The sequence below is a fragment of the Anopheles gambiae genome, chromosome 2, assembly GCF_943734735.2.
Source record: "Anopheles gambiae chromosome 2, idAnoGambNW_F1_1, whole genome shotgun sequence".
Lineage (NCBI taxonomy): Eukaryota > Metazoa > Arthropoda > Insecta > Diptera > Culicidae > Anopheles > Anopheles gambiae.
Genome location: NC_064601.1, coordinates 72,386,937 through 72,403,466, shown reverse-complemented (window position 1 = coordinate 72,403,466; position 16,530 = coordinate 72,386,937).

Genomic DNA, 16,530 nt, shown 5'->3' with positions numbered 1-16,530 from the left:
AACACATACACAATAGCGACAAAAAGCTCCAACATCTGAATATCATCGATATTTTGTTTAAGAAGCACGAAATAGGTACAGTCTTTCCCCGAGTTACGCGACACTCGAGTTACGCGAATTCGAGTTACGCGAATTTTTATTTTTGACAGTTCAGATGTCAAATCAGTACAATTTTCTCCATCAATTGTCAAATGAAAAATAATTACCAATAAATAACCAAATTTTCTACACCAATTGCATCAAATAAGTATTAAATTACATAAATGAACTAAATTCAATCAAAAATTAAGATAAATAAAGTATATTTTTGCTGTAACATGTGATATTCGACTTACGCGAAAATCCGAGTTACGCGAATGTCTCCGGAACGCATTATTCGCGTAACTCGGGGAAAGACTGTACATAAATCAATTATAATGATGCATTTTAGCATTAATATCATAGCAATGGGTCACAACTGCGCCAAATAGCTGTTTGTTTACGCTTTTTCGCGAACGTCAAATTTTGTCACTTTTTGTCAACTTTTGTCAACTTTATTTCCTGGCAGCTCCAGGATACAAAATTTTGACAAAAGCTCACATTTTGAAAATTTTGTCAGCATTTTGTCACTCCCATGGCCTTTCGCTTTTTGATATAAGAAATGGAGGAGCCATGTACGTGACCATGTACTGTATGTCTCTCGTTATCAACGTTAAAATTATCGTTATCAAGTTATTACATGGATAAGAATAAAAAACAATTCTTCCGAGTATTGAAAAATGGAACTGGTATAGATAAAATTTGAAAATTGAAACTTGTGTGTTATATTGGCCAGAATAAAATAAGGTAACATAATACGTCGTTATGCTGTATCGCTGAAAAATGTCATATTCTCTTAAGAAACTCTATTTGATTTTTAAAGGCGTTAAAAACTGTTAATAATCAAATAGAGTTTCTTAAGGCTACTTGGGAAGACTTGGGTAAGTCCCAAGTGCCACAAATCCACTAAACGACCACTAAACGGCTTCTAAACGACTCAAGTTCTCTACCTAAACGGAATATAGAAAGACTTCGTTTAGCAGACGGCAAACGACTCATGCATTCTAAAAATAGCAAAAAAGCTGGTGGCGCTCTCTGTTGGTGGGATACCCCAACCAGTTGAGCTTCATCGCTTGGAGGAGAGCTTTCTCATTTCCTCTGTACTGTTGTATGGTTTCGCATTGAAGTTATGCATCGCTAGAACTAGAACGGCGATACGATTGTTTAAATACTAAACTCCAACCGAAACCACCAGTACTGAAGCAAGTGAGATTTGAGTAATGGTCGTTGGTGTTGATACCCGTGTATCTGACCACACGACCATTCATATAGATTTTTGCTCGGAAAGTTAGAAGGCTACTGCGAAATACCAAAAGAATAGGAGAAAATGTAGATATTTACTGGGAAGAAAAATCACAAATTTAGTCTTTATTCCTTTCTTCTGGTGTTGTGGCGTACCAAGAGAGCGAAGGCGCATATTTCGGGGCTATTTATCCCTTTTCTCCCCACCGCCATCACAACCGTCGTTGCAAAATGAAGTGCACTGTATCCCTCCGTCGACCTTTGTCGCAGAACCCTATAAATTCGCACGATCATTAGAAGTTGTGGGGTTTCGCCAACGTAAACAAACGCAGTTGTCACAACAAAGGCTATATAGGTCATGATCAAGGTGGAATGTATAATAAGGTGTAGTTATAGCGCTTTTGGCGATACCCCCCCTGGGCTCCGATTTTGACAGATGGTTTTCCGCTTGTATATGTATTGATGGATTGTTTACGTTTTGCATGGTCAATATTTGGTGGAGATCAATTTGGGTGAATATTTTAGTTTATTAGAACACAGTCCGTGATTTAAAATGGAAATTTTTCTTCGAGAACTTGAAGCGTTCGTCAAAAGCGGAAAACTAACTGTCAGTTTTCTTCGTCGATTCTTCTTCCACCTAGCTGTCAAAACGGGCTTATAACTTGACCTGATATCTTTACGGTCCTTGGTCATGATAAGATGAAACTTGCCGAAACACATTGCAAGAAAAGGATAGCAATATAATAATCAGTTTTAATACGCCATCTATTGATCAAACCAATGAAGCTGTGGAGCTTTTATTTTTTTTCTATGGATATTCAATTTTCCAGTCGTTTAAGCTTAATCTGTGGCGCTTGGGGTGACACTGGTCACATACCCGAGTGACGTTTGTTCTAAATGTTAAACCATGATTGGCTCGAATCGTGCTCGAAAAAACAAAAATTGTGTGTGTGTGCGTGATAAACCGTGTTGAAAGCGCCAAATTTACGTTTTTAAGTGTGTATGACCTTCTTCCATGCGATGATGGAATATTTGGCTTTAATATTTGGCGAAAACAGAAGACACACATAGTGCGGCGTTATTTTGTAAAACAAAATCGGTGTTTTTTTTTTAATAAAATGTTAATACGACCGAGGATTAGACGTGTCAATACGAGGACTAGAAACGTAATTTCCTCGCGTAATTTTCGCGATAAATTATGCGAGCCCGCGAACTGCTCGAATTTGTTTAGCTGGTACTTTCTAAACATTGCGGGGTTTTCAAACAGTTTTCCCGCTTGAAATTGCTTGCAATTATTAGTCAATTCCATCGCTTTCACATACAATATATTTTTAATTTTGTAATTCTTCCACAAGAGCACATAAACAATTTTTGTTTATTTGTAATTGAATTGAATTGCTTGCAAAATGTAATTTGAATTGCTTGCACTAAAGTAAGCTATATTTCATGTTATTGGAACCTTTTTGTTGAGTTCCATAATTATTACATAAAATCGGTAGTTTTTTTTTCGCGTCTGCATAAATTATGTTGTTTTTGTTTGTAATTGCACCGCAAAAAAAATTGTTGATTTGCACTAAAAAGATCAGATATTTAGCTATCAATAAATTGCACTGTTAAAACTGTTCGCAAGGTGCTATAATTATAATTGCAAAACTTTTGTGCGAAAAAGCTATTTGCTCCTACAAGAAGCTTTAATGCGATGGTGCTGTGATTAAGGAGTTGGATGGAGTGCGAGGCCTTATGCGAGCTCACAGCCTGCTCTAATTGGTTTAGGGCGGTGGCAACGCTTTTTCGCATGCGATTTTATCGGACGGCCTTTCAAATTTTTATATGGGATTTGACAGATAACGTCGGACGACGAAATCGCACGTCCGACGTTATCTGTCAAATCCCATATAAATCTCGTCCGCGAAAATCGCAACCGATACGCTTTTTCGTATAATATTGCGATTATTTGAATGATATTAATAATATAACAATTATGAAAAATTAAGTTGAGATTGTTCCTACAAAACACCACACATTTAGTTTGACAGATAAAATCGGATGCGGCGTCCGACGAAATGAAAAATTTTTGATTCCGTCGTACGACGAAATCGCACGTCCGACGTTATCTGTCAAATCCCATATAACATTTTGACATGCCTTCCGATAAAATCGCATCCGATGGAGCACAGACACGGGCCTTAGGTCTTAGGGGAATGTTTAACGGGCCTCATGCGAGCCTGCAGGCTCTTCGAATTTGTTTAGCGGGATATGAATTTGCTCTGAATAACTTCACCTTGTCATATTCATACACCTTGAGCGGGATTATCTAGAATATGTGTTGATCTAGCTGGCAGCACGGTCATTTCGCATTACCTTGATGAATTGTACATTTTGCCATTTGTTTGACGCTAGAAGTTGCATGTAACTAAGTAATTGAAGTGGGTGCAAAAGTAAAGCAAAAGGACTTGTATTAGTAAACGTATCCCGTTTTGTTGATTGAGAAAGACACAAAAGCTGTTTTCTAATAAACTGTCTTTTTGCATATCATGGTGCGTTTTTGAGTGAGAATGGCGAAGCGACGCTTTTTTTCGTGAAGTGGTAAGAATTAGGAAATCACAACAGGTAAATTTTCTACTAACTGTTTGGTCAATTACGTTTTTAGTTTTTAATCATGTTGAAAGTATATCAATATCGCTACAGTTACTCAGTGCATGTAAAATAGATGTTGGATCATTGTTTGTTCCATTAATGTAAGTAAAAGACTAGAGTGTACTTTGTTTCGTATACAGCATGTAACGCAAAATGCAAGATGCGGTTTATGAAATCTGACAATGCCTCAAGGAAAATATCGAATGGAAATGAATTCGTTGGTTGATGTAAATTTGAATATCGTTGAAACAAGTAAAGAAAAATGCCTCTTCTTCTGCAATTGTATTATTTAACCATTGATTTATTTGTTAAAACCATCAACTGAAACAAAATAACTGAAACTCAGAGGTGCGTTCGCGAAAAAGTGTGGCATTCGTTTTAAGCTGTCTTATGAATACATTAACCGCGTCGCTTCATTAGTATATCATAAGTTATCATATTTATGTCCGATATTACGATACAATTCGTGGTGAAAAATGTTCTGCAAACCATCCTTTGTAGGTAGTGGAATGCGGGGCAAAATATGCACCCTCTTTTCAACATTACAGGCGTCCCCCGAGTTACGACCCCCTCGAGTTACGACGATTCGCAGATACGACGATTTTTATTTTGACAGGGAAAAGTTGTCAGTGAGAAGAAATTGATGTATTTTTTTTGAATTTATGTGCTGAAAACCGTTACAAACACATTTCCAAAGATTCTACAACTAGCCGATCTTTGATATTTATATCGCGTAAACGACTTTCGGTGTAAAATTAATACATTATCAAACATTATTTCAAATAAAAATCACGATATAATAGATTTCGCCTCTTCATCTTCGGTTTTAAACTTAACTTTGACAGATATTCGACATACGACTATTTCGACTTACGCCTTGCTTTGGGCCATTTTTTCGGTCCCAAATACAGTCGTATCTCGGGGGACACCTGTATTTCACTACAAAGATTTTTTCCAATTCTCAAAATGGATTCATTAGAGAATTCATTGAACACTATGTATGTTTCATAATCCTTACATTACAAATATCCAAGAAAAATGCAAAATAAGATTTAGTAGCATATCGATGTAATTTTTGCCACTTTGAAAATAAGCTTGAACCAGTGTCACAGGAATGCGTGGAAGTTTTACATGGTGTATTTTTGTAAAGACTTGATATTTCTACTAAATATTTTATGCAAGGCGCTTGAATGCATATTTTACAAAAACTTCAAAAATGCTTCACGTGGGCAAAATGGGCAGTTAGGCAGCGGTCTAAGCTTATTGTGCGCAACATTGTTGCTCGGAAACATATCGCTGAGGTGGTCTATGAGCGTTTCTACATACACCGAGAAAGCAGCTGAGAAAATAACTGACAGCATGCTTTGACAGCGACTGACAGCATTTTCGGCGAGAGAAATCTCCTCGGCATGCGAAGAACGATCCCAAATAGCCAGCTCGTACTTTATAGCTGATTTAGGGCTGTTTAACGAAAAATCGTTCCATTGTCGTACTTTGTGGCTGATTAAGAGATAGACGGCACTTTGCGGAACTATGGAGCTTTTTAACAGGCACATGGTACTCTTTGGAACTTTGCGGCTGATTAGCACTATGTGTAGGGCTCATGACGGAACTTTAAGGCTTGTTAAGAACGTGTACCGAACTTGGTGGAACTTCATAGCTTTTTAATGCATGACATCGGTACAAGGTGGGTCTTGTCAAAGTGTCAAAGACAGACGCCGCCAATCATCTCATTGCTGCTGTACAAGTTAGATTAGTTCTTTGAAGAAGGGATTTTGAAGGAAGAGATTGTGATTGTACAGTTAATTGTGATACGTTTCGTGTAATTTATGAATATTAAGGGTTTAAAATATACACATGTACACAAACAAAACAAATCCTGTTGTTTATTTCATCGATGACGCTTGCTCTTATTCCAAGTTGGTACGTCAAACGGACAACACAGTTTTTTCAAAGCAAACGTTGAACGAGTGATACAAAAAACGATTTTGCAAAATGGTGACGAAGGACAATACCTTCAAAGTGGATTTCAATCCAATGCCACAAAGACCGAGTCCGGGCTATGTGATACAATTTATTTTGGAGAAAATTGGAGTAAAAAAGGAGAGTTTGCTAAAGGTGCAACTGATGACGACAACGGCTATTGCAGTGGTGCAAATAAAAGAATCGGGAGAGGCCATAAAAACAGTGGATAACCACGATGGCAAACACGCGGTGGAGTACAATGGGGAGAAATATTTCATACCCATAAAAATGGAAGACAACTCGACAAGAGTAATAATAAAAAACTGTACGGATCAGATAACTAACGAGGAGATTAAAAAAGCCATGATGAAATTTGGAGAAGTAAAGAAAGTCATTGACTGTGTATGGGAAGCGCCATCCCCGATAGCGGGAATAAGAGATGGTAACCGAGAGGTAACCATCGTAATAGATACACCAATACCATCATTCGTATCTATTAAAGGAGAAAAGGCGCATGTACAATACAATGGACAGCAGAGAACGTGTAAGTACTGTGAACTAGTGATGGGTAATCCGGAGCGGAGTCATGGATCAACTCCGACTCCGGTGCGCAAAATATGACTCCGGCTCCGGATCAGTCCGGATCAGTCCGGATCAGTCCGGATCAGTCCGGATCAGTCCGGATCACTCCGGATTACTCCGGATCAGTCCGGATCAGTCCGGATCAGTCCGGATCAGTCCGGATCACTCCGGATTACTCCGGATCACTCCGGATTACTCCGGATCACTCCGGATTACTCCGGATCAGTCCAGATCAGTCCGGATCACTCTGGATCACTCTGGATCACTCCGGATCACTCCAGATCACTCCAGATCACTCCGGATCACTCCGGATCAGTCCGGATCACTCCGGGTCAGTCCGGATCAGTTTTCGTACAAATTAGATGTACGACTTGAAAGTCAATGAACTCATCAAGAATTGTCTAAACGATAATGGACAGTCATTCCGGATCCGGAGTGATCCGGAGTGATCCGGAGTGATCCGGAGTAGTCCGGAATAGTCCGGAGTAATCCGGAGTAATCCGGACTGATCCGGAGTGATCCGGAGTAATCCGGAGTGATCCGGAGTGATCCGGAGTGATCCGGAGTGATCCGGACTCGGAGTCGATGAGTCCGAGGGTTTTCCCGTACGCACCCCCCCCCCCCCCCCGCCCCCGCTAAACAGTCCGGAGCAACTCCGAGTCCGACTCCGAGGGGTGCCGGAGTCGGATCAATCCGACTCCGGAAAAAAATTGTATTTACCCATCACTACTGTGAACTCAACATGCATTTAGGCATGACCTGTCTCCAGTACAAAAAAACGGTGACGAATAACAACGAGGATGAAGGTACGTATGCCAATATGGTACGGAAGGAAGGGGTAAAGAGTTCGGTACAGAATAGACTACAGTTAGAGAGAGCAGTAGAGGGATTGAACTCAGAGGAAAAAAACAAGATAACACTTTGTTCAAAAAACCGGTTAACACAATAAAAGAGCGACGAGTGTATGAGAGCGTAGAAGAAGCTCCTAGCACTAGCAAAGCTAATGCTCAGAAACGCACAGGAATAGTGGACAGCCACACTACAACAGAAACTGAGGATGAAAGTTGCATGGAAACAGAAACCGAATTAAAAAAAAACTAAAAGGAAGACCCAAAAAAACAAAAACTCTGACACAGGAAACAAAACAAGACAATAACACAAACTAATAAACTAAACAATAAAGAAAAATTAAATGAAAATAAAAATGGCGACGATAAATCAAAAGGAAATTAGCCTATTACAGACTAATATAACAAGTTTAAAACGAAATAAAGAAGAATTAGAGAGGATGATGAACGCAAACAAAATTACTATCGCGTGCATTACCGAAACATGGATGAAAGAAGAGGAAGTTAATAAAGTAAACGTATCAAATTACAATTTAGTTACCAGCAACAGGGAAGATGGATATGGAGGATCAGCCATATACATTAGAAAAAATTTAGCATACAAAGTTATCAAACATGACATAAAAGATAAAGAAGTTCAAATTACAGAAATAAAATTAACCAGGGAAAAAATAAATATAGTAAGTGTATACATGTCACCTCAATTAAAAATTAATAGATTCAGAGAAAGTGTTAGCAAATTACTACACAACAGATCAGGAAATCAAAAAAATATAATAACAGGAGATTTAAACTGTCATCACAAAATATGGGGGAACCCAACAAATGACAGTAGAGGGAACTTTTTATTAAATGAATTAAATGACTCAAATTTATGCTTATTACACAACAAGGAAAAAACACTAATACCCACCGATAGAAGCAAAAGAGAAACAGCTGTTGACCTTACTATCATATCAGAAGATATAATAGATAAGTGCCAAAGAACAGTTACAGAACACCATATGGGTGCAACAAACCACAAAACCATAATAACAAAAATAAATGAAATAATACAGGAACACACAGTAACATACACAAATAAATCAAAATTGTTCAAAGAAATAGAAGCAATCGAGGTAAAAGAAACCAGGTAACAAAACAAATTAAAAAATTAATAAAATCTAACAAAATCACATCGAAAAAAAAAACCAAAAATATACTGGAATATAGAAACAGAAAAAGCATGGAAAAACAAAAATGAACTTAGAAAAATTTTCAACAATGTCAAAAGCACGGAAAATAAAATCAACATGAATAAAGGAATAGGTGAATTTAGAACGAAAAAAAGACTTAATAAAATGAAAAAAAATTGAGGACAAGCTAGAGTAGATTTCAACAGAGATCCAATAAAACTATATGAATTCTTACAAAAAATGGAAGGGAAATTCAAAAGTAAAACAAAAGCAGGAAACATAATAGAAACTGACAGGAAAGCAGCAAAAATTTTCTTAGACAAACATTTTTTTAAAAATAAAAAAGGAAACAAGAAGCCTTATAGAAACTTTAAACCTAACAAAGATATCATAGATATACATAAATGGAATCGCTTATTAAAAAAGAAAAAAAAAACACAGCACCAGGTCACGATGGAGTATCATATGAAATACTAAAGAAAATAAATGAAAAAAACAAGATTTGTAATGGTTAATGAAATAAATGATATGTGGCACAAAGGAATTATAAAAAAAACATTCCAAAAAAATGAAAATAATAACTTTTCCAAAAGCAAACCAAGATAAAAACGATCCACTGAATTATAGAGGTATAGCCCTTATACCAGCGATTATCAAAATGGACAATAGTGCAGTGTTGGAAGAAATGAACAGGCATTGGAATATTAATAAAGTAATTCCAGGAACAACATTCGGATTTATCAAAAACAGGTCGATAAACAATTGCACAAATTACATAACGAATCGAATAGGTCAAAATAAAAGAGAAGGAAAAGCAACAGGGATAATTTTCTTAGACCTAACGAATGCATATGATAAAGTACGGACAGATATACTTATCTCTAAATTAAAAAAATATCAAACACCAAAAGAAATTATTAGATGGATAGGAGCTTTTTTGAACAACAGAACTATAGAATTAAACACAGAAGATACAATAATCAATAAACTAATATCAGACGGACTTCCTCAAGGAGATGTGCTATCGCCAAGCCTATTTAACATATATACTAAAGACATACATGATAAAATAAATAGGTTGGGAATACAAATAATTCAATATGCGGATGATTTTGCAATCTTTGGATGATCACACAAAGTCATAGTCATCACAATACTACAAACAAAAATGCAGGAGATCATGAAACAGTTTTCAGACATAACAGATGAATTAAAACTAGAAATTAACACAGAAAAAAACTAAATTCATGATTTTTGATACGAAAAATAATAATATAAAAATAAGGATAAAAGGAAAATCAATAGAGAAAGTTAATAACTACAAATTCTTAGGATTATGGGGCCTCATCGCGAACGAAAGTCGATAACGGAGTGGATAATTTAGCCGATCGGTTAGCAAAATTCCAATGTTATCCAATTGCGTTTTCTCAATCAGAATTTTCGCTAACCGATCGGTTTGGCAGTGGAGTGGAATGGTGTTTGCCGCCATAGCAACGTGGTTAAAAAGTCGAGCAGTGGGATATGCAGTTGAAAACTTCATATAAAAAAAAACCATTTCAGTCGGATAGCCATATCTACTGATCCACCCCAGTTGATATAACAGTGGAAAACTAAATAATATTAAAAACCATGTTTCACAGCTCGCAAAAATGGATGTTTTATCGATGTTTGAGTTATTTAAGATGTTTTATCACTCGATTTAGCTAAAATATTATTTTTTAGAAAATATAAATTTACCTGTTTTTTTAAATAAATAATCAAAACACATAAATTTAGGTTTATAACAGGTATCTAGTTTTTATAGTTCAAGCTAAGAAATAAGAAACAAAAAAAATCCTTTTCTGCTAATCCTTCTCTTTTATCCAACCTTATGTTATGGCCTTATGGCATATTAGAATCCGTTCCGACACGTAAATGCAACGAGATTGGGAAGACCAGTATTATCACTAGGTACAAGAAATTATAAGCAACTCATATCCGTTGGAGCGGCGAGTTCCGGTCGGAATCGTTTGCGTTGTTTTGCACCTATCGAAGGTGTCGTGTCTACTTGTACCTTCCGGACTATCCCCAAAAACCCAGGGTTGCTTATGGAAGGGTACAGCCCGGGAGTGTTCAGATTGACACACACATCGCTATGTTCCACGCCTCGTGACAAACGTGTCACCCAATGAATTTTTTTGTTCATCTATTTAAACGAATATGTACACTTCAAAAGCTTCTCTTCTGAATCACATACATTACAATTTTAACGTAGTTATTTTATTTTTATCAAATCTGACGCAATCATCATCGTACGTGTGGAAGCACACTCATTGTCGTATCAAGCTCGCCAGTCTTCAGTGGACGGTCCTTGTTCAAGGCATGGAAACGATCGTCCCAGGTGTTGTGCAGGGAGAGGGGGTGGGGGGAGATTTCATCTCTTGGCTTTGAATCAAATACACTTTAATTTTTTTCTTAGGGGGGTCGGGGGTATTGGTCGGAATCCCTCATATATGGGCCCCTGTAGTCTTTTAGTCTCTTCGTCCATGGAGCCTCTATCGTTCATGGAGGTCCACGATGAGACTACTGTACACACCATATATGCTGGACTTGATATCCACGGAGCCTCCTGTGGCCAATCAGTCCGCTTACGGTTAAATCCGCAATTGCGGAGAGGGCGTAGTAGGTTTAAATTTAAGTGGCCAGAAGACTTGGAGGCGTCAGTCATTGAGGCCAGGATAATGGACTGGCGAGGGCGAGAGACCGTGAGCGGTTTCGGACACTCCTTATTGCACGGAATAAGTGTACCGCGTTGTTTCAATATATTTCTGCACGAGGGCGTAAAATACGGACGTTCACGGATCCAACGTTCGCGGTGGCTGGAGTTGATGGACGCACATGGTATATGGCACAGGACAAGCGTCAGTGAAGGTGGCAAGTTCAGAAAGGATTCAAACCTCGTTCTCCAGTTCATACGATTTTGTTTCAACTAGACTTGTTCAGCCTACAACCCGTTTTACACTTTACCCGGATTGTTTGAATAGGCCTACAGTCAGTACTGTCTAAGGCCTGGTGTGGATTCTTCACTAGATGGTCTGTAAATAAGCCAAATTTACTATTTTATTCATTCCGCAAAACAACACCTCTAAATGTAAACAAAAGTGTGATTGACAGATAGGCAAAATCAATGGCTACTCGAATCGGAAAGAGTTATCCACCGGTGGAGAAATTATCCACCGGTGGAGAAAATTATCCACCGGTGGAAAATAAATTCCACCAGTGGATTCGAGCAAATTAACCGATCGGATAAATTTTATCGACTTTCGTTCGCGATGAGGCCCATGGTTAGATAATAAACTAACATTCAAAAAACAAATCGATGCTATGAAAACAAAAACACAAAAAAAGACTAATGACAATAAAAAGAATTTGTAATTATCTTAATAAATTATATCCTAACAAAACAATACAAATTCACAGAAGTTTTATCAGAAGCAACTTAGAAATAGGAACAGCATCAATAAGAAATGCAAAAAAAGAACTACTGAAACAGTTAGATACAATACAAAATCAATCTCTAAGAAAAGTTACAGGATATACCAAAACAACTCCTATACCCTCACTAATGGCCATAGCGGCAGAAATTCCTTTAGGCATAAGAGCAAAATACCTCGCGAGCAATGAGCAAGCAAAAGAGATTGCACATTCAAAAATTCACAGAAATCTACTGTGTGACAGAAACCAAAATCACAACACCAGAAACAACAACAACAAGCACAAAACATATTACGAAAAATTGTATGAAGAAAACAAAAATATCATAAACAAAATGGATAATATAGTAATAAATGATAACACTAAAAGAGTATCGATAATATCCAATGCCCCGGATAATATAACGAAAAATCAACATACAAACAAACAAATCCTCAAAAGACATTACCAACAAGAAATAGAGTTTTTTAGAAAAACAAACACAATTATTTACACGGATGGAAACAGAACAGATGACGGTTATAGTGGCTTGAAGACGGTATATACATCAAGCCACACAACAAAAATATGTACTGGAGTTACAAATATAAATTAAAAAACAACACACCCATTACCTCAGTAGAACTGACTGCAATAGATAAGGCACTACAAATAGCAGTGGAAAACAACATAATAAATCCTATACTATATACGGACAGTAAAGCGGCTTGCAGCATCATCAAAAGGGAACAATATAACAACAATATAGAGGAAAGTACATACAATATTATTAAAAACAGTTTAAAAATAAATGCACAAATCAGATGGTTACCGGGACATATCGATATCGAAGGTAATGAAAAGGCGGATGCCTTAGCAAAAAAGGGAGTGACGGCAGACAACATTATGGAAAACAAATTAAGAAAAAGTGACTTCAAACTTATGTTTCAACAAAGAATGATTTTTGAAACGCAGGAATGGTACACAACGGAAATACAACATAAAGGGAAAAAAATTGCAGAATACCAAAAAGAATTCAAAAGAGATAACTGGCATAAAACGATAAATATCAATGCAAATGAAATAAAGACTATGAATCGGATACTAACAGGACATGACTTCTCCAAATACTGGCTAAAAATACTTAAAATAGAAGAAAATGATATATGCGATGTTTGCCTAGTGCAGGAAACGGGCAAACACCAAATATTTCACTGTACTAAATACAACAATGAAAGACAGAAATATCCCAACATCCAAGAAAAACTATTTCGCTAACACTGGAAAAATAATGATGGAAAAATAATAAAGGAAATAATTAGATTCATACAAGACACAAAAATCTCCCTATAATGGAAAAAAACCGCAAGTTTGAACAGCACACAAAAACATAGACAACATGATCATATGAACTTTGAAAGACAAATCATGAACACAACATAGAAATGTCAAAACCATCAGCAAGTAAACAACACAAATACAACGGTACCAACATTGGAGAGGTATATGACTCAGGCAGTCGAAAACCTAAGAGCGGTACGTCTTTGAATGTGGCTTTATTAAGCATAGGCTTTATAAAACATAGAAGACTACATCCCGCTCCACAAAAGAAGATGAAGAAGATGACGCTTGCTTGAAAATAAAACACAAAGAAAAATAATCCCCAGCACCGTAGCTTAAGGAAGCTGCTTAGGCGCTATTAGGAAGGAACGCCTGGAACTTTGATGCTGTTTATCTACTGCAAAAGGCGAATTAGAGCAGCGATCTTTAGCGTGCCAAAATGAGCTGCTTAAGCAATTCTGGCTATTTGGGATGGAGCTGAGAAAAAAATACATTGGGAGCGTTTCTACATACACCGAGACTGCAGCTGAGAGATGGCTGTGAGAGAATTGAAAGTAAAAGAAACTATTTTGACTTTATTTTTGCAATTAAAATGGATTTTTTCAACATCATTTTAAAAGTCTCATCTTGGTGCTTTTGTGAGCTTCTACATACACCGGCGTGAAAAACCGATTTTCAATTCTCTCACAGCCATCTCTCACCTGCAGTGTCGGTGTATGTAGAAACGCTCTATGAATGTTGCTGGCAACATTTCTTTTTGACATTGTTTAGTGCAAGGTGGAATGTATAATGAGGTGTAGTTATAGCGCTTTTGGCGATCCCTCCCCTGGGCCCCGATTTTGACAGATGGTTTTCCGCTTGTATAGGTATTGATGGATTGTTTACGTTTTGCATGGTCAATATTTGGTGGAGATCAATTTGGGTGAATATTTTAGTTTATTAGAACACAGTCCGTGATTTAAAATGGAAATTTTCCTTCGAGAACTTGAAGCGTTCGCCAAAAGCGGAAAACTAACTGTCAGTTTTCTTCGTCGATTCTTCTTCCACCTAGCTGTCAAAACGGGCTTATAACTTGACCTGATATCTTTACGGTCCTTGGTTTAGTGTCAAAACAATGCCAATTAACAGCTCAAAGTTTATTTTTTATCATTCACTTGTTGAATAAAGTGTTAACAAAATAAAATATACACAAAAAAGGCTTATAAATGCAAGTTCCAATTTTAGCGGATGTCAACAAAACGCACACTGCTGCTTTGTCATTTCATACACCCGATCACCATGACCAAGGTAAATAAAAAATGTTGCCAAGCAAAAATCAAATTGGTTTGAATTTGGCCGACAACAAAGTAGCGCTAGCTGTCAAAATCCATACATTTCGCCAGCAACAATGTTGTGCGCAAAGTTTTTTTTTATCATTCACTTGTTGAATAAAGTGTTGAAAACATAAAATATACACCAAAAAAACGTATTATAAATGCAAAATTTCAAATTTAGCGGATGTCAACACACACCTGTTTCCATCTACGTTCGAATCTCGTGCCGTTTGCATCGAATCGCAAACCGCCTGCTTCGAATCGCATGCCACTACGATCGAATGCGTGCAACCATGGTTGAATCGCGTGCCAGTACGGTTGAATCAAAGTTTTTGAAGACCAGGTGGTCTCGTCCCATACAAATTGACAACTACTTTCGGAAACAAAAAAAGGTCCATTTGATAGAATGGGTGAAATGAATTTCCATAGGAACGGTTCGCTTTGTTCTTAGCAACACATACGTAGTACACATTGGTGTCCTCATCGACGGCATTATTTTGATACAAAAATAGTTCATATTTGATTTAGCTCACAATTAGAAATATTTTACGTGTTTTTCAAGGTATTTCAGTGCAAATAACGAAGATTTTAAGATTGTGTATTCGGCAAGTCGCTAGAAAGCTTGTTTGGGGAAAAAATTTCACCCATGCTGTCAAAAAGTGACGTTCAACTTTTGCTATAAAAAACAGGCTATGAGACCACCTGTTCTTCATACACTTTGGGTTCAATCGCATTCCACTATGGTCGAATCAGATGCCACTACGATCGAATCGTGTGCTGCTACCATTGGATTTCTGAAAGCAAGAGCATAGTTAACTGTTTGTTTACGTTTGAAAGCTGTTTCCTTCTTCGCCGACGGCATTTCATTTGTAAAATAGTACTAATAAAAGGCAGTTATTCACTGATTACACGAGATTCGAACGTAGATGGAAACAGGTGTAACACACACTGCTGCTGTGTCATTTCATACACCCGATCAAAGTCTTTGAAAGAGAACAGGTCGAAGCGTTTAGAGTAAATTGACAGAAAGCCATGGGAAAATTTTGACAGTTTAATTGAACATTGTTTATGTTTAGCGATGGACGTTGCTATGGAGTGAATAAGAATTTTGTTCAACATTTTGCACTCATTTCCTATTAGAATATTACAAGAACTAGGATCCAGTTGGAATATTACATGGCTGATACAATACCAGGATCTCTTTTATCATTCGACGTCGGGTTATAAGCAGAAGACGGTATACATATTGTACATGTATGTGCCGATACGATGTTTCATGTTACTCTCAGTGTTTAAATGAAAGTAAATAGGACTTCTGTTACCCAGTTGGAACATGTAAAGTGCTGTTTTATGCCTGTTAAACTTTTCGTTCTTCCAGCATGACCGTTGCAAACGGTAGTGATTCGTGGACACTGATAGGCAAGCAATGAGGTTAAGTGTATACAGAGTAGACTGCAATTACTTCTCCTTTATTCTCCAGAAGTGATTGACCGCAAGAAATTTAACCAATATAATCTTCCTAATAGTAAATTCGCCCACTTTTCCACGTTAACTTTTAGCCGTTTTTTTGTAAACACTTTTTCATGAAACTGTCAAAAGCGAGCTGAAAATGGCAACCTAGCACGGGCTTTGCATCGACCTGTTCTCCTTAATAGATCTTGCACCCGAGCACCATGACCAAGGTAAATAGAAAATGTTGCCAAACAAAAATCAAATTGGTTTGAATTTGGCCGGCAACAAAGGCAGCGGTCTAATCTTGTTGCGCGCAACGTTGTTGCTCGGAAACATATCGCTGAGGTGGTGGTCTATGAATGTTGCTGGCAACATTTCGCTTCGACATTTTTTAACGTCAAAAAATTGCCAATTAACAGCTCAGAGTTTATTTTTTATCATTCA